This window comes from Leptodactylus fuscus, chromosome 5 (genome assembly GCF_031893055.1).
Source record: "Leptodactylus fuscus isolate aLepFus1 chromosome 5, aLepFus1.hap2, whole genome shotgun sequence".
Lineage (NCBI taxonomy): Eukaryota > Metazoa > Chordata > Amphibia > Anura > Leptodactylidae > Leptodactylus > Leptodactylus fuscus.
In genome coordinates, this window is record NC_134269.1 from 195559457 (window position 1) to 195578421 (window position 18965).

The 18965-nt window shown below is 41.5% G+C and overlaps 1 protein-coding gene across 2 annotated transcripts in view; it reads right to left on the minus strand.

The window, feature by feature from the left end:
- NR3C1 (nuclear receptor subfamily 3 group C member 1) overlaps positions 1-18965 on the minus strand; it is a 124332-nt gene that overhangs the window by 92431 nt on the left and 12936 nt on the right. The gene's annotated exons all lie outside the window — the stretch shown is intronic.

The window sequence follows — 18965 nt, forward strand, 5'->3', positions numbered from 1 at the left end:
TAGTCATATATAGCAAGGAACTGGGGCTTTCTGAATCAACATGGCAGAATTATAGGTTGTACTTAAAGGGTTTGTCCAGTTTTAGACAAATATAGAGAGAAAATGTTAATGTTTGCATGATGAAAAATTACAGTTTTCTGTATCAATTCCTCGTAGTTTTCTAGATCTCTGCTTGCTGCTTATTTCCAGTGGTTAAAAAAAAACAAAAAAAAACATTCCATGCTCATGTGATATACGGTCCATGGTCATGTGATATATGGTCCATGGTCATGTGATATATGGTCCATGGTCATGTGATATACGGTCCATGGTCGTGTGATGGGCACACAGCTCATTAGTCACAGCCCAGTAGTCAGACAGCTGCTTGGTAACAAGCCGTGCGCCTGTGTACATCACATGACCATAGACTGTATATCACATGACCATGGACTAAGTGAAAATTAGCAGAATGAATGACAGCAGAGACCTAGAAAACCAGAAGGAATTGATTTAAAAAAAAAAAAAAAAAAAGTATATTGAAACATTGTATAACACTTTATTATACAAACAATAACATTTGTCTGTCAACATTCGTATGAAACTGGACATTGCATTTAATGGATCAATGTCCTTTGCTCATCCTCCCCTACATATGGCAGTGAAAAGCCATACCTGCCCTGTCCATATAATGTACATGTGCACTGGCATTAACCTAATAAATATTCAGGTGATAGTAACCTAAGGCCCCTTGCAGGTGACCTGGTCATCTGCTGCCCGTGATGTCATCTGCGTGTTGCTTGTACGCTGTGCTTCCGCGGCCCCATTCATTCAATGGCCACAAAAAATAGGATCTACTGAATGAGTCACTAACCTAGTCCATGTCTGCAAGGAGCAATGGTTGCGGCAGGCGGGTTTTGACAAGAGAGAGACGCGGCTCGCCGCGGCTCTCTCGTTGTCAAAACCCGCGCAGGCAGTTCACATGTGAACTATCCCTAAGACAAGGCTTCTCAGACTTTTTCTACTGGGACCTCACCAGCAGGACTATGGTGATGTCTGCGCCTCCCCACCTTTAGTCAAAGCCTATGCCAAAATACAAAATGCACTCAGATGAGACTCAGACTTACATACGAGTGCATACCGTGAAGTATTTGCCTCTAAGAGGTTTTCTGTTCCCTTCTGTTCTGACAACACGGAGCAGGATCGGTCCTGCTTTATAATCATCTGTGTCATTGGAACAGAATGGATTGGCAGCCCCCATAGAGGCGAGTGCATCATGGACTGTCATCAGGATGCTTTTCACTACAATGACGGGAGCGCTCGTATGCCGGCTCCCATAGAAATGAATGGAGCTGCTTTATACGCCGCTTATTCTGAACGTGTTTTACGTCCAGAATAAGCTTCAGGAAACATAGTGTGAATGCACCCATAGGCTGCATTCACACAGAGTAACGCCAGGCGTCATTTGTGTGTAATTTGTGTGTCTTTTACGGCCGTCATAAAACGTTTACATAGAGTTCTATAGGAAAAGACGGCCGTAATTTACTGCCGTCATTTACGGCCGTCATTACAATGACGGCCGTAAATGACGGCCGTAAATGACGGCAGTCTTTTGCTATAGAACTCTATGTAAACGTTTTATGACGGCCGTAAAAGACACACAAATTACACACAAATGACGCCTGGCGTTACTCTGTGTGAATGCAGCCTAAGGGTGCATTCACACTGAGTAAACGCTAGCTTATTTTGTAGAGTAAAATTACACTTGTAAATTTTGCTATCCCATTGACTTCAATGACATTTTACAGGCGTATTTTTACACTTGTAAAAAAATATCATTGAAGTCAATGGGATAGCAAAATTTACAAGTGTAATTTTACTCTACAAAATAAGCTAGTGTTTACTCAGTGTGAATGCACCCTTATACAAATTTTTCCATCAAGTAAATCACCCAGGTCTTTGAAACATAGAAAGAAATCCTTTCCATGCAAAGGCAGTGAGCAAGCATAATCCTTAATATGTCTGTTTACTGTGTCCCAATATAGAGCTGATCCTTGTGTTTTAGTTGCAGCACCATGTCACACTGACATGCACTCATAGACCTCTTCATGCTGTCCACATGGCATCCCTAGCAATCTTTCACCTACCCAATATGCGCATAGTAAAAGGTACTGAAATAAGTGCCATTCATTACACGACAATGCAAACAACAATCCAAAACCAGAATGAAAGAAAGCAAGTCGTGAATTGAAATCCATATATCATTTCACATTTAATTTTTGTCAAGTACTGGGATACCAAGGTGCCAAATGCATTATTATTTTAAAGGGAACCTGTCACCATGAAAATACAGTCTAATCTACATGCAGCATGTTATAGAGCAGGCTGACGTATAGGTTTGTAGGAGTCTAGTGGACGGTCTTATTACTGGCACATAGTGAACATTCACTTTACAGGACCACCTACTGGACTATGAAGATTTGACTCCTATCAATGTACTCAGCCCCACCTGCTCTATAATATGCCACCCACAAGGTACATGCATGCACCGCATATTCAATGTGGCCCTCTCAACACCAGAATTATTTCACCTCCCGTGGAATGGCTCCTAAGACTCGTAGAGCAGTCCTTTCAGAGTATACTCCCATCACATCACTGTAGCTTAGTCCAAGGCATTTCAATCTCTTGGGGAAGTAACAAAGGAGCTTTTGTACTTATCCAGAGCATGCCTATAATACCACACATAGCAGATGAGGAAACAGTTATTACCAGAACGGCTTCAAAACAAAAGAAACAGAATATGCACAAAACCTTCAAAGTAGCACAACACTAGATAAGATCTCAGGATAATGACCCTAGCCAAAATACAACGTCCTCCCACCGTTCCAAACCCTGCTCCTGTCGCCACTAAAGGCTGTATCTATCTCTGTGTTTCCAGGCCCATACATTATGTATTATTTCACCAATTCCAGCCTTTATAAATCTGTCCCAGGGTAGAATGGGCAGACGTATCCTGCACACAGCCTTCCTCCTGTCACAACTGATGATAGAAGGCAGTACAGCACACTGACCCCATAACCAGGCCAGTTACGGGGCTGCCATTATAGCCAGCTGTATCATCAGGATACATGGGTACCAGCCTAATACAGCATACTAGGTCAATGTTCCCACCACTGAGCAAGCCTGTATAGAGCCAATTTGTTAGATTTCCCTCATAACCAAAGCAGAGTAGAGAGAAAAGCTTGAGAAAGAAGTACGGTCCCATATGCACAAGCCAGATCTGTGGCGTGCGACTTACACGTACAGTGTGTTGAAATGCTTTGACTTAGATAGTTCACACGATCAGGTCACTTTTTCTTTATCCTTTTTCTTAGCTCACTACTACCATATAGGAAACTGTACAGTCTCTGGCTTGTGACCAAATGACATTATAGGGTGTATATATGACCAAAGTAAAGTGAGAAAAGTCAACCAGTTTGCATTTCTAATCTGCAATACCTAACATTAACCACGGCAGAATGTATTGTACATACCTCACATACTTTACACGCACATAGATGTGGAGCTGAACGTGGTGTTACACACTGCCTTAGTATGCACAATGCATATACCTCATTATGTATAACCAACAATAACACCTACTAAGAAGAATAGACTTTAGGAAATGGCAATCTTGGCTCGGCTACATCTGTACAAATATATAATATAAATAGCTATAACATATCTATGCTCTAGTCTTTTGCAACGCTTTCTCAATAAATTCTGGCTCCTTCTTAAGTATGCAACAGACCCTTAATCAGATATAAGACTCGCAGTAACCAGCCTTCAGAGAGTCCACATAGTACTACCAACTTGGGCTTCAACCATGCCCTACCCTCATAGCACTTTGATACGATAACTGTGATCTGACTTGAGGTTCAGCATGCCCTACCCTCACAGTACTTTGATAACTATGATCTGACTTATGAGACGAGCAGTATCATTTGGAAAACTATATCCATTAAAGGGATCCTATCATAGAAACCCTTTTTTTTTTATTTTTTTTTTATGAGTAACACGTAGGAATAGCCTTTTGTTGTCTTCTCCGCGCCACGGTGCTGTTCTGTAGGAATCCCGGTTCTTGTCGGGATGCAAATGAGTTCTCTCGCAGCACTAGGGGCGGGCCCCAGCACTCAAACAGCACTGGGAGTGTCCCCAATGTTGTGAGAGAACTCTCTCCAGTGCCGCCTCCATCTTTGTCAGCAGCGTCCTCTTCATCCTATTCTTCTGGCGCAGGTTTCCGACTTCTAGGCCTCGAGCAGAGCAGACTGCGCATGCCCACAGGACACGAGAAAATGGCCGCTTACAATACTGAGCAAGCCGCCATTTTCTTGTGACCTGTGGGCATGCGCAGTCTGCTCTGCCCAAGGCCTAGAAGTCAGAAACCTGCGCCGGAAGAAGAGGACACTGCTGACAAAGATGGAGGCGGCGCTGGAGAGTTCTCTCGCAGCATTGGGGACGCCCCCAGTGCTGTTTGAGAGAACTCATTTGCATACCGACAAGAACCGGGACTCCTACGGAACGGCGGCGCGGAGAAGAATAGCCTTTCTTAAGGCTATTTCGACGTGTTGCTCATAAAAAAAGGGTTTCTATGATAGGATCCCTTTAAAGAAATCTATGTATATAATATAAGGTAAATATGTGGGCCAAAGGCACTTTACATACAATGTATAACTTATGTGTTGACTCAACTCAGTTTTGCTTTGGGCAAGCTGCCATCTTAATATTGTCTCATAAAATCCAAGATCACTTGCGGCGGTACAGAAACAAAAGCTGTATATCTCCGGTACAACTTCACACAAGAATATTCAAATACTATACAAATAAGTATTTATAGCCTCGATTTCCGTGAGTGACAGCACTTCCCTCGCGTTAGATAAGAACAGCATATAGTATACAGACCTCTTAAAGAATAACTGCTGTTTCAGGTTTTTGTAAAAGAATAGTTCAAGACAATCTGAGAAACGAAACTGTTCAATATATGTCATATAGCTTCTTTCTCCACTTATCAGCTCCTCCCCTGCATACTAAACTGCTCAGTTAACTGCTCGGAGTAAAGATGGGCTAAAGTACACCAACATATCAAGTTACATATAAGTCTATGGAACCCAGGGCCCAGGGAGAGAGAAACAAGCACAGAGACAAGATGCCCAAGTTATCAGTAAGAGTTTTCAATAAGTTTTATAGCAGTTTTTAGCAGTATACTGCACAGGATAGATGTGGCTAAAGCTTTAGTGAGAAACAAATCTTTTGTAGTCTGTCCTAGAATGTCTCTGTCATTTCTCTGCTTCTCCATGTACGTAGACAATGAAATGCATCTGATCTTTACTGAAGCCAGATTTGGCCGTGAACTGAGCAGTTTAACAGAAAGGAGAGAAGCAGAGAAGAGAAGAGAAGATAGGCATTGTACTCTTATCAACCCAAAGTGTTCATTTACAAAAATAAAATGTTACAGTAACCACTCTTTAATGTAAGCCAGACCGCATGATCTTTGTAAGACTGGCTGACCAGCTAATGTGTATACGGGTGTCTAGACTTTCCTCATTTGCATAGGTCATGGAATGGAGACACATTTACTGCTTGATTGTGTTGTTACCAGGGAACATGGGACACTGGTGGGTGTATGGCAGTGGAATTTTCCCCATACATATTGAGCTGAGATATGTATGCAGAAGAAGGACTGTGCAGTCAGAATCAGAAAATAAAATGACTTTTAATTATATTATACAATTACATTTATAGTTTGCATATTTACGGTCATACAAATTAAATCGCTGGCTTTTCAATTACAGGAGCTTTACTGCTTCCATCTGACCCTAGCTATCAGTCAGTTGAGAAAAAAAAAAAAAGCGTCAGAGTTGGCGCAGTCATTGGAGATAGAGTTGGGCTGCAGAAAAATAGAGGAGTCAGAGTTGGTGATTTGCCCTCCTGATTTCACATCCCTGATATGCAGGGTCGGAAGGAATAGCCGTCAGACAAACAGTAACGTGCCGCAGTTTATGGCCAGCCTAACCTGACGTTACGGAACCCAGTTATTAAAACTTAGAAAACAACAAGGGTGAAAAAACAAAACAAAACAAAACATGGAAAGTAGAAAACCAGTTTCCTAAAACACATAAGCAAGGATCTTCTTAAAGGGATGTGCAACTGAATGTCTTTAATTTATGTGCTAATAAAAGTTGGATTCTAAGTTCCTGATATCGTAGGCGTCTTCTGCAACGTGTTTTTGTATTAGAAAGCAAAGCGCACACGTTATTAATAGAGAAAGCACCTACTAGCATAATAATAATAATAATGGTTTCCAGATTGGTATGGTTGCCTCCGATACGGGACAGTTGCCTTTTTTGTTTTCATAATCCACGTTTGATTAAAAAAAGCCATGGCTAAAATAAAGCTTTAATCCAAGGCAATAGTATTTCTTCTAAACAGTATCACTTGCCTATACTTGTCATGGGTAGTATGAATTTATTTGCTGTGTATACAGTCTTCTGAGGTTAGCTGAGGGAGGCTTCTTGAAATACTTGTCCCCAGCACGTGGCTGTACCAGAATACAATCTGGCGTGATTAAGTGGAGATAAATGATATATAGGATTCTGATTTCAAGCTTAAAGCATAGGGTAGTTAGAAAGAGATTATACGTATTGTTTGACATAAGAGACTCAAGCCGGCCTTCCGTCTTATTAGAATTCCCTTAATCTTCACTCTAAACAAACACTGAAATCTAAGAATCCCGAGTTCATAATGTTACCTTCAGCGTGGCAGAGGAACCCGATATGCCCTGGGTGCCTCTCTATTGCCTGAACCAAAGGTTTCCATAAATGAGACCTGATGTGCTTCACAATTACTTATGTTTTCAATTAAATGGCATGTCTACCATAGCAATATTTATGTAAAACTGCAGCACAATCCAATATAAAACTTCAATTTTCCATAAAGATATGCAGGAATAGAAGCCATCAACACAGAGCAAGGCCCTATACTGCACCTCATGTGGAGTCTCCAGAAAGCGAGTGCCACAGTGTTCTCCCTAAAGCCCAGTTCACTTCTGCGTTCGGCCACTCCGTTCCCCTCTCCGCAGCAGCACTTTTCTCTCTACATTTTTTGTGTGGAAACCACACGGACCCCATTATAGTCTATAGGGTCCATGGGTTTCCTTAGGTAACCGCTATTTTATGTGGATTAGGATTCCTTTTGGGGGTCCCTGAACGGAAACCCATGTGCAGGACGCATGTGAACCGGGCCTGAGAAGGAACAACACTGTCTGGACGTACTGCCTGCTAGGCACACAGCGCTTCAGCAGAGGCACAGAATGGACAGATTCACTCTTCTACACATGGTCTTTGTCCAAAAGCTTGCAACTACAACAGTACATAGACCAGGAGCTGACAACTACAAAATAATACAGATTGTGAATACAAGGACAAGTTTGCATTTACTGTGTTGTTTCCGATCTGATGCAGCATCTATTAGCCACCCCATATCTATAATTGTTTCCATTGGGTTTCCATCTTGAAGTTCAGATGGCCTGGCGCGGTGCAATGCATTATTTTGTAAAGTGGAACCAGTTAATAATATTTAATACAAAAATTCTGCCAAAATTAGGAAAGGGCGGATTCACACCTGCACCCTGTCTCCACTTTCAGGTTTCCATCAGGAGATGGAAACCGGCAGTGAGTTTTCAAACCCACTTATTTGAATGGGTTTGCAAAGTGTCCGCCTGTGATCGTCTTCTGGTCTCCGCGGCAAACTGGGACATGCAGGACTTCGTGGCGAAACAGTTTTTCTTTTTTAACCGGACACAGAAACCAGAAGACACTCACGGGAGGACACTGACTGCAAGGTTTCTGTCTCCTGCCGGAAGAAGACAGAAACCCACAAAGCGGAGACTGGGCGCAGATGTGAACCCGCCCTTACCTGTATTCTGCTGGTGAATGATACAAAATGCATATGTATATATGGTTTTTACTATGCTTGAACACCTTAACAAAAATCCAAAACTTAGAAAAACAGAGAAATTATTGGAGTCACTATAGTCCAACATCCATAACTTTTTTCTATTTTCATGTGCAAGACGAAAGTGGTTCAGTCATTTCGTTTTTCCCCCATTATGGTGTTTACTGTATATTAGAAATATTTATAGGCGTTTATAGTTTGAGCAGGAATGCCTAGCATTTTTATGTTTATATACTTAGAAAACCATTTACTTTTATTATAGGTTGCCTATGGATCCCATAAAAGCTTAATAACCCTTCAACAAACGTTGCACAAATTTATACTACAAGCAACTTTAATAAACTTTGTAATATATCTTATCACAGAAAAATGCTTCTTATCAGCCCTTTTTCTCCTCCTATCCAATCTAAACCCTTATATTGAAATCTCTGATGGACCCATCCTGGGCTCCCAAACTCGGCTCTCTAAAGCATTGGTTTATATCTACCCATAGAAGTCTATGGAAAGGGCAGAGAGGATGGGATAAATAAGAGAGAAACTGAGACTCACCCAAACATTTTACTGCAGCTAATAGAAAGTCTCCTCGAGTGCTATATTCACATCAGTAGGGCACCAAAACTAATGGCACTGATTACTCAGGAAAGGTGGAACTAGAGAAAAAAAAATTCCAACTGTGCCATAAACAATGGAGCAGCACATATTAACAGATGCTAAAAACTGGACTGTGGTGGGGTGGTAACGTTGGGCAATTGAAAAATAACCAAATTGAAAGTCAGCTCAATTACACTAGGTTCACAATAGCGTTCAGGTTTCTGTTGTTGGTCTGCATGGGGACGAGAAAGACGGAGACCCCGTCTGCTTAAAAAGCAGTTGCACGTGGACTCCCTTGCAGGACTTTTATCTCCAATTCTTTAGCGGTGTTTCCTACAGAGACTCCAATGCAGGTGTGAATCCAGCTTTGATCATTGTGAACCTGCTCAATTCTTTCAGTTATTTTACATTCATGCGATCCTGTCTGATACTGCCATTGGCTAAGGGATATGTCACTAACTTTGTGCTACGCCACCCCAATGGAGTAGTGAAAGGTCCTCTTTACGTTATATATCCTACATGCCCAATTCATGCATTTCATTCTTCTAGTATACCAGAGCGCAAGGGGAGGTTTCTGTGCAGGAGATGGATCTTTACATACCGCCTCTAAATATAGCTTATTGTATGAAGAGAACACTTTAAATTACTAACACATTTCTAAGCCTGAGCAATGGCCAGAGGAACCAATAAAATTCCAACACAAGCCCGCAGAAGAATATTGGGCTAGATATTTGACTTCACAGCAGGTAATGGAAACATCGTCTTCATATCCAAGGATTTCCACATAACTCCACATCGGTAATGTGAAAGCCTCACACATGCTGGAAATCCACGTTGACTGTTTGAGCTTATGATCTCTACTTTTCATACAGTACGTTTTGAGTGAGTTGCTAAGGCTAGGTTCACATCGGCGTTCAGGTTTCCGTTGGGGGGGGGGGAATGGAAACCTAATTCACATAAGAAAGCAGTGACCCTAGGAAACCCATGTTTCCTATTCTTTTAAAGGGGTGTCTCAATAGTAATGTGCTTGTGAAGAGGTCAGAACTGAGGTCTATGGTTGGCTGCAGCCGTCTAAAGCGGTATAAAGTTAGCCTCTGGATCCATCAAATTTTATATGAGATCCTTATCACACAAGTCCTATATACAGTAGTAATACTTTGTAACCTAAAGCTCCTGGGCCCCAATGCAAAATCTGTAATGGGGCCCCCAACTATCTTGTGTCTTTTAGAATAGTGATATATTTAATGTGGCCGAGGGATCTTTGAGGCCCCCTCAGAGTCGAGGGCCTGGTAGTAACTGCTACTGATGCATCCCCTATAACTACGCCCCTAAAATTAAGAATAAACTGAGGTATGCTTCTAAGAACTCGTTCACACGGGGCAAGAGGGGACGGATTTTGGTGTGTAATCCTCCTCAAAATCAGCCCCCTCACAATAGAGGTCTATGCAGACCCCTAGCGTTCTTTTTTCCTCTAGCGGTTTGATCCCACTAAGCAGTAAAAAGAAGCGAGCTGCCCCTTCTTCAGGCGGATTTCACAGCTGATTCAGCAGCGGCGTCCGCCTCTCGACAGCACCCTCCGGACTAAGCCCATTCATTTGGGCCTAAGCCGAAAGCCGCGACGGAATGTGCACACACGGAATCCCTGTGTGAACTAGCCCTTAGATTTCAGCCGGCATTGTCATGGAGAAAACAAACAGCTCTTTCTTTCTTGCTGTGGCATCAGAACCTGTAAATGCAGATTACTGCCACTGAATGGAGCTATATCTGCCCACAGATCAAACACTAAGCCACAGCAGACATCTTGAAAGTCTTTAACATCCATTGTTCTGATCCTTCAGTGAATCACTGGTGGTGTGAACATACCCCTACGTATGTATTAAACAAAAGTGTCCAAAGTGAATAGGCATTTAACCATTTCATCCAGTTATAAAACATCGCTACAACAGAGAAATGCAAAAGCTGTGTTATAATGTCATACATTTCAGATTACACCCACACACCTGTAAAGAATCCCTTTTACCTCCTTCATGGCAGTGATTAGTGTAAAATCTTTTCCCTGCACGCTTTTGTTAGTGTGATGCAGCAAGCCCAGGCTCCTCTTATGGAAAGTCAGCCGTTTCCAAGAAAACATGATTAACTGGGGGTTGTCAAACACGCACCACCTGCAGTCTGCATCGTGATGAAGGTGCCTGGATTGTCACACACTTCTCAGAATCACCCATACTCTCAATGTTAATGCCAGATCACATTGGCCTCCAACCATTAGAAACCTTCTGGGAAGAGCACGGTGGACAGACTGATATAGAAACCAGATCAATCATTTTGGGAGCTTGGTCGATTTTTCTAAAGCTTTGTTCATACAGTACGGCACACTGATATGAGTGCTAGGGTTGGAGACGTTTACAGATCTGCCCTGACTTTTACCCGTTTTTACTTTTTGCTTGCTTCACCTTCTGGAAAGCTCTCATATTACATTGCACTAAGCAGCTGACAATACAAGAAAGGTTCTCGCTTTACAGCATTCCACTAGACGGTGAAAGTGCCTCATATAGGCCTCAACTGGGAAGATATTCTCTAAAGCTTTTTTTTTTTTTTGCATTTTAAAAGACGCATCAGTTTCATAGACCAGTGCCAACAAAATATGTTTCTGGGAACCAAGCAGCTATAACAGTGTATGACACCACACACTGTAAATACAGAGGTTATTTTTATTGCATAGGTTAATTGTAAGAAACTACAATATTTATATCCATACGAGTGGATATAGATTGTGAGAAGGTTGCAGGCAGAAAGCTGGAGTCCCGCTATATCAGCCTCAAGTTTCTGACCTATGTGTGGTCCAGGTCAGGTGTGAGTCCTTGTCTCATTACTGACCCATAAAAGGCTGAAGAGCCTGCACTTCAGGGCAGATCCAGAGAGTGAGAGGAGGCGTCTGAGTCTAGTGAGACTCAGACGTATTTATTTGTTCATGTGGCTGTTAGCAAGCCACATGTATAGTTAGCTTGTTATTACCATTTAGCTAGTAGCTCAGACGAGCAGGATTTTGTTTTATTGTTTTGCCTGAAGTTTAGGCTGTATTTTAGTTTTCTCATTTTGTGTTCCTGACGTAAAAGTTTATTTATTTTGCAGTTTTCTTTAAATAAACCAGTTTGCTGGAAGATTTGAGTCCCTGTCTCTAACTGGTTGGATCTGCAACACTGCTTGTACCGAGCTACCTTCCCCACAATATTCACGATCCAAAAGTGTAAAAACAGTATCAGATTGGGAATTTTGAGGGAAAATATCCTGTCTAAAATAGCACGAGTGGAATAAAGGCCTTTGCGCCCCCCTACATTTCACATAACTGTATTTGGATGCTTTTTATGTAAAGTGGTCTAGCTTGACCAGGGGTCTGCAGTGTTTTTCAAGGAAAAACAGAACTCAAAACAAAAAAAATCTGTATGTGCAGCCACCCTTAACCTGTATTACTAAAAATAAAACCAGTTTGTTCTCCACTGTCACTCAAAAGTCACTCCACCGGCACCAGCTACAAAGCAGTAAAATCGTATAAATTCCAACATACAGTATTATTATTCATAAATCACTTTTATTTCTTGCTCTTTTATGAGATGTATGTGGAGAGAGATAGCGTAGATGCTATAAACACATATTGACAGATAGAAGAGCATTATCTTACATCCCCCTTTAACCTTGACATGACATATGTCAGCCCTGTACTTCTGCTCCCCATTGCGAGCGCCTCCATAATTATTCTGACCAAGGTCACCTGGGTCTGACTAAGAGCCAAACAGAAGAGTTTTATTACCGCCTGATAATTGCCACCTTGGCTCATGACACAGTCATTGTAAATCCAACAGTCATGCATAGGAATTTAGTCACATAGGACTGCAATGCCGTTTAGAAGAACAGAAAAATACCATAAGGGACTCCGACATGTGCAGGTTTGCTACAGTGTACCCAACGGTATTGCCCGAAACGCATGATCCTGCCATGGTGGACTATAGTGTAGAATGCAAAATATGTAAAGCAGCCAAGAGGGATGGTACGACCAGCTCCACAGCGCCTCCCAAGTGAATGTCAGGTGCTTACACGGTGTGTCACAAATATTTCCCAAAAATAGTTTTACCACCAGTAGTAAAATGTGCTTTACTACAGGACTCTTAACACCACTTGGTTTCCCAGGTGTCTGTCCTACCAGATGCCTCAGCCATGGCAAAGCAGTGAAGAAGGGTCCTCCGAGAAAAAACAAGCCCTCGTGCGTCAAAGATTCACATTACACACACACGTATATATTACAGGCACACAAAAGTGCAATATATATCACTGTATGCTTATACAGCGTGTAAAGAGAATCTTCCATTGAAGGTGTAGATCAAGAAATGTTTCTACAAAAACCCTTAGGATACAATGGCATCTGCTCTAAAGCATTTTAGTGTTTTAAGTATTTATGGAGAGTTGTTTTTTAATAAAACAAACAAACAAAAAACACAAACATGTGAATCAGAATTATGCATTTTTTACTTACGTTTCGGGGTCACGATCCCTAATGAAAGAAGGTCAGATGATGCAGATGTAGGCGATCACACCGCTGATGTAAAGTAATATGGAAGCTTTTAATTTTGATAAAGTACTGCGTAAAAGTCAAAAGCTCACAAACTATTGGTGGTGCAGGCTGCAGAGAAAAACCTTAAAGGGGTTGGCCACTTTCAGACCAATATTGACAAACAAATGAACAATAAAAAGATATACAATTTTCCAATATACTTTCTGTATCAATTCCTCACAGTTTTCTAGATTTCGGCTTGCTGTCATTCATTCTGTTACTTCTAGTGGATAGAAGTCTGACCATGGTCATGTGATTTACAGTCCATGGTCATGTGATGAGCACACAGGTGCCGCTCGTTACCAGGCAGATGTCTGAATATTGTACTGTGACTGTAACGAGAGGCACCTGTGTCCTCATCACATGACCATGGACCGTAAATCACATGACCATGGTCAGAGTTTTATCCTCTAGAAGTAACAGAATGAATGACAGCAAGCCGAAATCTAGAAAAACGGGAGGGATTGATACAGAACGTATATTGGAAAATTGTATATCTTTTTATTGTACATTTGTTTGTCAATATTGGTCTGAAAGTGATCACCCCTTTAAAAGGGGTTGTTCAGGTTATCTACCTTTTGAATATGAGGCGGGTGAAAACATTTTTTTAAAAAACCCATACTCACCAGTCCCTGATGCTCCAATTTCTCCTAGTGCGGCTCCGGTGTAAGTTCCTGTCACATGTGACCGCTGAGGCCAATTAGAAGCCTAACGAAAGGGACACTGGACTTCACAGTGCGGCGGGAACTTCCAGTGGAAGAAAACATCAGAACAGCAGGACCAGACAGCGGTAGTAGACACAGGGGACAGGTAGGAAGTTTTTTTTGTTTGTTTTTTCACCTTCCCTGGCCTAATATTAAAAAAAGGTTTTTATCCTGAACAACCCCTTTATGGCCAAGGCTGAATGTTGCTGAAAAGCAGTGGACAAAGTGGGTTTATATGAAGCTGAAGAAGTTTTTAATTGTAGTAATGCCTAGAACATTACGCTGTATTCCACCGGAAAGAGAGAGGCCATTAAATAGTAGTAGAAATGTTGAGAAATGTGTTACTCAGCTGAAACATATAGCAACATGTGATACTCATTGTTGCAATTATAACCACATGCAGTTCTTCAATAAAAAAGCGCTGTGTAAACCCAGCCTAAAAACTAGAGGTCTAGAGCATTCAGGCACATAACACATTGGCAAGGAGGAAAAGCATCAGCAATGATCTTAGAGAAAACCACCAATCTCAGAAGGGTTGTAAGACCTTTTCCAAAAAAAAGTCATTCTACAGTGAGAAAATGATCCACAAAGGTAAAACATTCAAGACAGTAGTCGGCATTCCCAGGAGTGAATGTCTTAGCAAGTTCACCCCAAGGGCAGACCGTCCAATGCTCAGAGAAATCTCAGAAAGCCCAAGGGCTACATCTAAGACTCAACAGGTCTTAGCTAGGATGTTAAATGGTCAAGTTCATGACATTACAAACACAAATAAAGACTGAACATGAATGGCTTGTCTGGAAGGGTTGCCAGGAGAAAGTCTCTTTTTTTTCTTAAAGGGACATGGCAGCATGACTGTAGTTTGCAAAGTTGTGTTTGAACAAACCACAAGACTTTTGGAACAACGGGGCAGACTACATCATGAGCGCACACTCACTCACCTGGAGATAAATCTACATCAGCTCATAAAATACAGTAATTTACACAATATTTGTGGCATAAAGGATAATAAATCCCGTTCCCGCATGCGCTGTTTGGAAAAGTGGCGAGGACAGCACAGAAAAGAAAGTCGCAATGTTTTTGCACAAAAACAATCGACATAAAGCATTGTGACTTGTGTCTTTTTAAGGGCAAGGCATAATAAAATAGACCCTGATATCCTTTAAACAGACTGTGCCAAAGGGGAGAAGCTTTGCAGTAATGGCCAGTGCCATATTTGACAAACAAAAACCATACTATATCAGCAGAAACACCTCATCATATCAACAGTAAACTGCGTTGTTGCTTAATCCAAGGCCTACAACATATGTAACTTGTCTGATTAAGGGTCTATCGAATTTCTCCTTCCATATGCATCAAGAGGCATGCCTCTGAGGGTCTACCTGAGTCGTAAGTGATCTATAGGAGAACTGGCAGCCAGCGGTGATGGCCCTGGCGTCATGTATCTCCTTTGTCTACGGTAACCCATATTAACCTTTGGCAATCCCCGAGACGAAGGAAGGAGCTTCAAATCCACAAACAATGGTAAATACAAGTAAATCAATAAGATAATGCCTTCTCTGTTTCAGAAAAGGAAGGATTATTCTTGGCTCAGAGAATTGTCAAACCAGTTTTAATTTCTCCTCCTAATTAACACGTCTGCATCACGGTGGCGTGCGAGCTTACCATTTCCTTTAAGTACACGTGCAGGCACCACACCCAATATTAATATTCTGCTAAATTTTACAGTAGGTCAAGGGCACAGGCTTTCTTCGATGAGGAGGAGGATGACAGTTGGATGGGAAAGCAAAACCAAGAAATACAGTAATCTTCATTCTTAGAAACCTCCTTCTCAGAAAAAATAAAAAACAAAGTAATTTTATCTGTTAATCTAGGACGTCAATACAGGTCAGCAGAGCAATCCAATATGATTGCAGGTTTTTGTTTGCTAGACGGCTTTTTACTATACCTACAGGCCCAAAGTTACCGTATGTTATCAAAGTCCTTTGCCAGTTGGCCCCACTTGCAGGGAATACTGCGCTACTGAGCCCTTTTTGGGTTCATGCCGCACCTCTAGATAAAAATTTCTCCAGATCACCTTAGATTATACTACAACCCTTACCAACTTGATAAGTCATATGTCACGATACACAAATGCAATGCTACCTCTAAAGGAAACACCAAATACCTCCCCACCGATACTGAAACGGCCTTGTAGGTCTACCACAGAACATAACTATCCCCAGTCCGGGACTGAAAACGAGGGTCTCTCCTACAGACAGGCGTTTCAGATGTTGAAGAAATCCGACAGACATTTAACACTGCTTATGGAGCTGTACTGTGGAGCATTCAGGCTTTATGGAGTCAAGTGTACACCTTTGCTACTACCTACCTTCTACATTCCTATATCTGGTCATACTGAAGTGGATGAAACCCTATACAGTCTGGGTCGCTAGAAATTGCCACATATGTTCTCTGCAGCAGAACTCGAAACTATCCTTCACACTTGGTCCTCCAATCACCCCCTCCATTCACGCATACAAACATATAACAAAGAGCACTTTGAATGAACTATGTGGTTTTTGAGAGCAGACAGTAATGGGGAATCCGCCAATAACCCTGGAGCAGCCAGTTCTCTTGTTATACAGGTGCTATGGGATCTGATGCAACTCGCTTGTCATTAGTGGATGGTGATTGGCGACATGATAGATGGATTTGCTGGGTTAGATTGAGAGACTTTTTTGTTTTTGTTTCCACTGTTTTTGAAGTTTTATGAGTTTAGATACCGATGTTTCCTTGGTTTCCCAATCCGCTCATCTATCCTCCTCCTTGCCATCCAACCCCCTACCTGTCCTCACCCACAATTCAGAAGGGAATATGATCACTTGCTGAGCCACAACATGCATCTAACGTCATGAAGAATTTTTACTGCCACATACAGACATGTGCTATGCTATAATTATACTGCTCCGCACGTATATACGTATGACTGTATATGCTGGGCTGGTAGCCATAGGTCATTGGTTTCCTGACCTCTCTCACTTCCCCAACCTTTTTCTTTTCCCATTACCCACTTCCCTGACTAGTCCTCTTTCAACATAATTCAGAGAATAACTCAACAACTATTACCGAATTGCTGCATCAAGTTACTGTAACTTGCTGTATCCGGGCTTGTGTTATGTTATAAGTATATTGTCATGTTTACTTTGCAATATGTATGAATGAACATGCTGGAATGATCTCTCTACCACCACCAACCCCCCCCTTCCATTTTTGCCCCAGTATTTGTTGGAAAACTGAATAAAAACATGGAAAAACAAGAATTTTTTTTTAAAACAAATTCCTATAGATATCACATAATAGTCACACCCATACAAGCCTATTATGTGCCTTAGTCATTTGACCGGAACAAGTGTCTGATGAGCATATGGTTTCCTTTTCTGCAAGCCCCCTCCTACCACTCTGATGGTCCAAGATAAGATAACAAGATAAAATAATCCTTTATTAGTATGATGGGGGGCTAACAGGAAGAACCACTGCTACTTGTCATGTGCTCCTACCCCCTTGGCCTACTAGCCACATCTCTTCATTGTCATCTTTCTTATACTCTCCGGCTAGTAGTGCCCATTCAGACTTGCGGGAAAGGACACTATCCAATTGTCGGATAGGACATCATGCCCTGACAGGACTACACAGTGGACTATGGAAGTAAAGTAAGAACTACACTCCTATGTGTAAGCAGCTTACATTATACTCAAGGGAACTTTTACAAGGCTCTCTGTTTGAGTGAACACCCCTTCCATACGTAATATGTAGGTAGGTAGCAGCCCGACTATCATCGGAAACAAATATTAGTCATCTTTCAATGCCTGGGGAATCCTGAGAAGCGAGTGCTTCCAGGCATTGGCGTATGCCCCGCTAGAATTAAGGGTGCATCAGCTTATACCTATGTGAACATCTCATGCCTGGCCACCAATACTAGCCCAAGCTAGTCAACACATATCTTGTGGCCATCAATAGAGCTCTAAATCCACTATGCTTTGTGGCAGAAGCCTATGGAAAATGGAATCCAATACTACAATTACACAAGTACATAAATATGGTTACTTTAAAGACCAATATGCCATACATCACACAGAAGATACTAAGTAAGTGGGAAGGTTCTAGTTTCATTCCAGCACATAAAAGTAATTTAGACTGCGGTCTGAAGACTGCCATGATCCGGTTAAGATGTCAATGTTTTCTAATGCTCGGACATACACTTTTGGCCTTTTAATCCAGAGGGGAGTACTGTAATGAATGCACAGCAATATTTCATTTACTGCTCCACTGGAGTGTGCTGGTGGCTTGGGAAAGGGTGAAAGAAATATAAAGTAGAAAAGGGATAAAAATTGACCGAGCGTCACTCAAAACCAAGAACACTTGAGAAAGTAATTGTAATCCTGCTATGGAGCATTTGAGGACATCAGGTCTAGAAATTATACAATCCTTGCCTGTAGAGAATCTTATAAACTGTGGGTGTTTCACAAGCATTGTAAATCCCGCATTCTCGCTACATATCCACTTCATTAAAGGCAATGGAAAAAAAAAAGAATTCTAATAAATAAAACTCGCACACATTTACAGGTCAGAATTGTAGGATTTCTAGGCAGACAGAGGTAAGTCTTAATATCTATAAACGTTATTCTACCTATTCGTAGTCAGAAAAGGGAAAATTCCCTTATATGACTTAGGCTAAAGCCCACACTGCTGTGTTTCTGAATAGACATAGGATCAGAACAACAGACAGAACATCGAACAGAATGAAGGATGCAGACGGAGCACCCTCTGTTAGATTCCATCACTATTCACTTTAACGTTAAAAAAAGACAACATTTTCCTTCTGTCTTGTCTGTTACGGCTTTAAATGGATGAAAACATCCGCTTTGAATAAGAAAATGTTGTACAGTGAAAGCGGATCTACAAAATGAAACTGGCAGAGATATGCCATTGACTTCTAGTAAAATGAATGGGTTGTGACAGAAGGGGTCTTATATGTACAATCCCATACAACGGTCTGAATCGCACCATACAAGTACTTACAGGAATAATAATACGTAGAAGCATACGAATGCAGAATCATG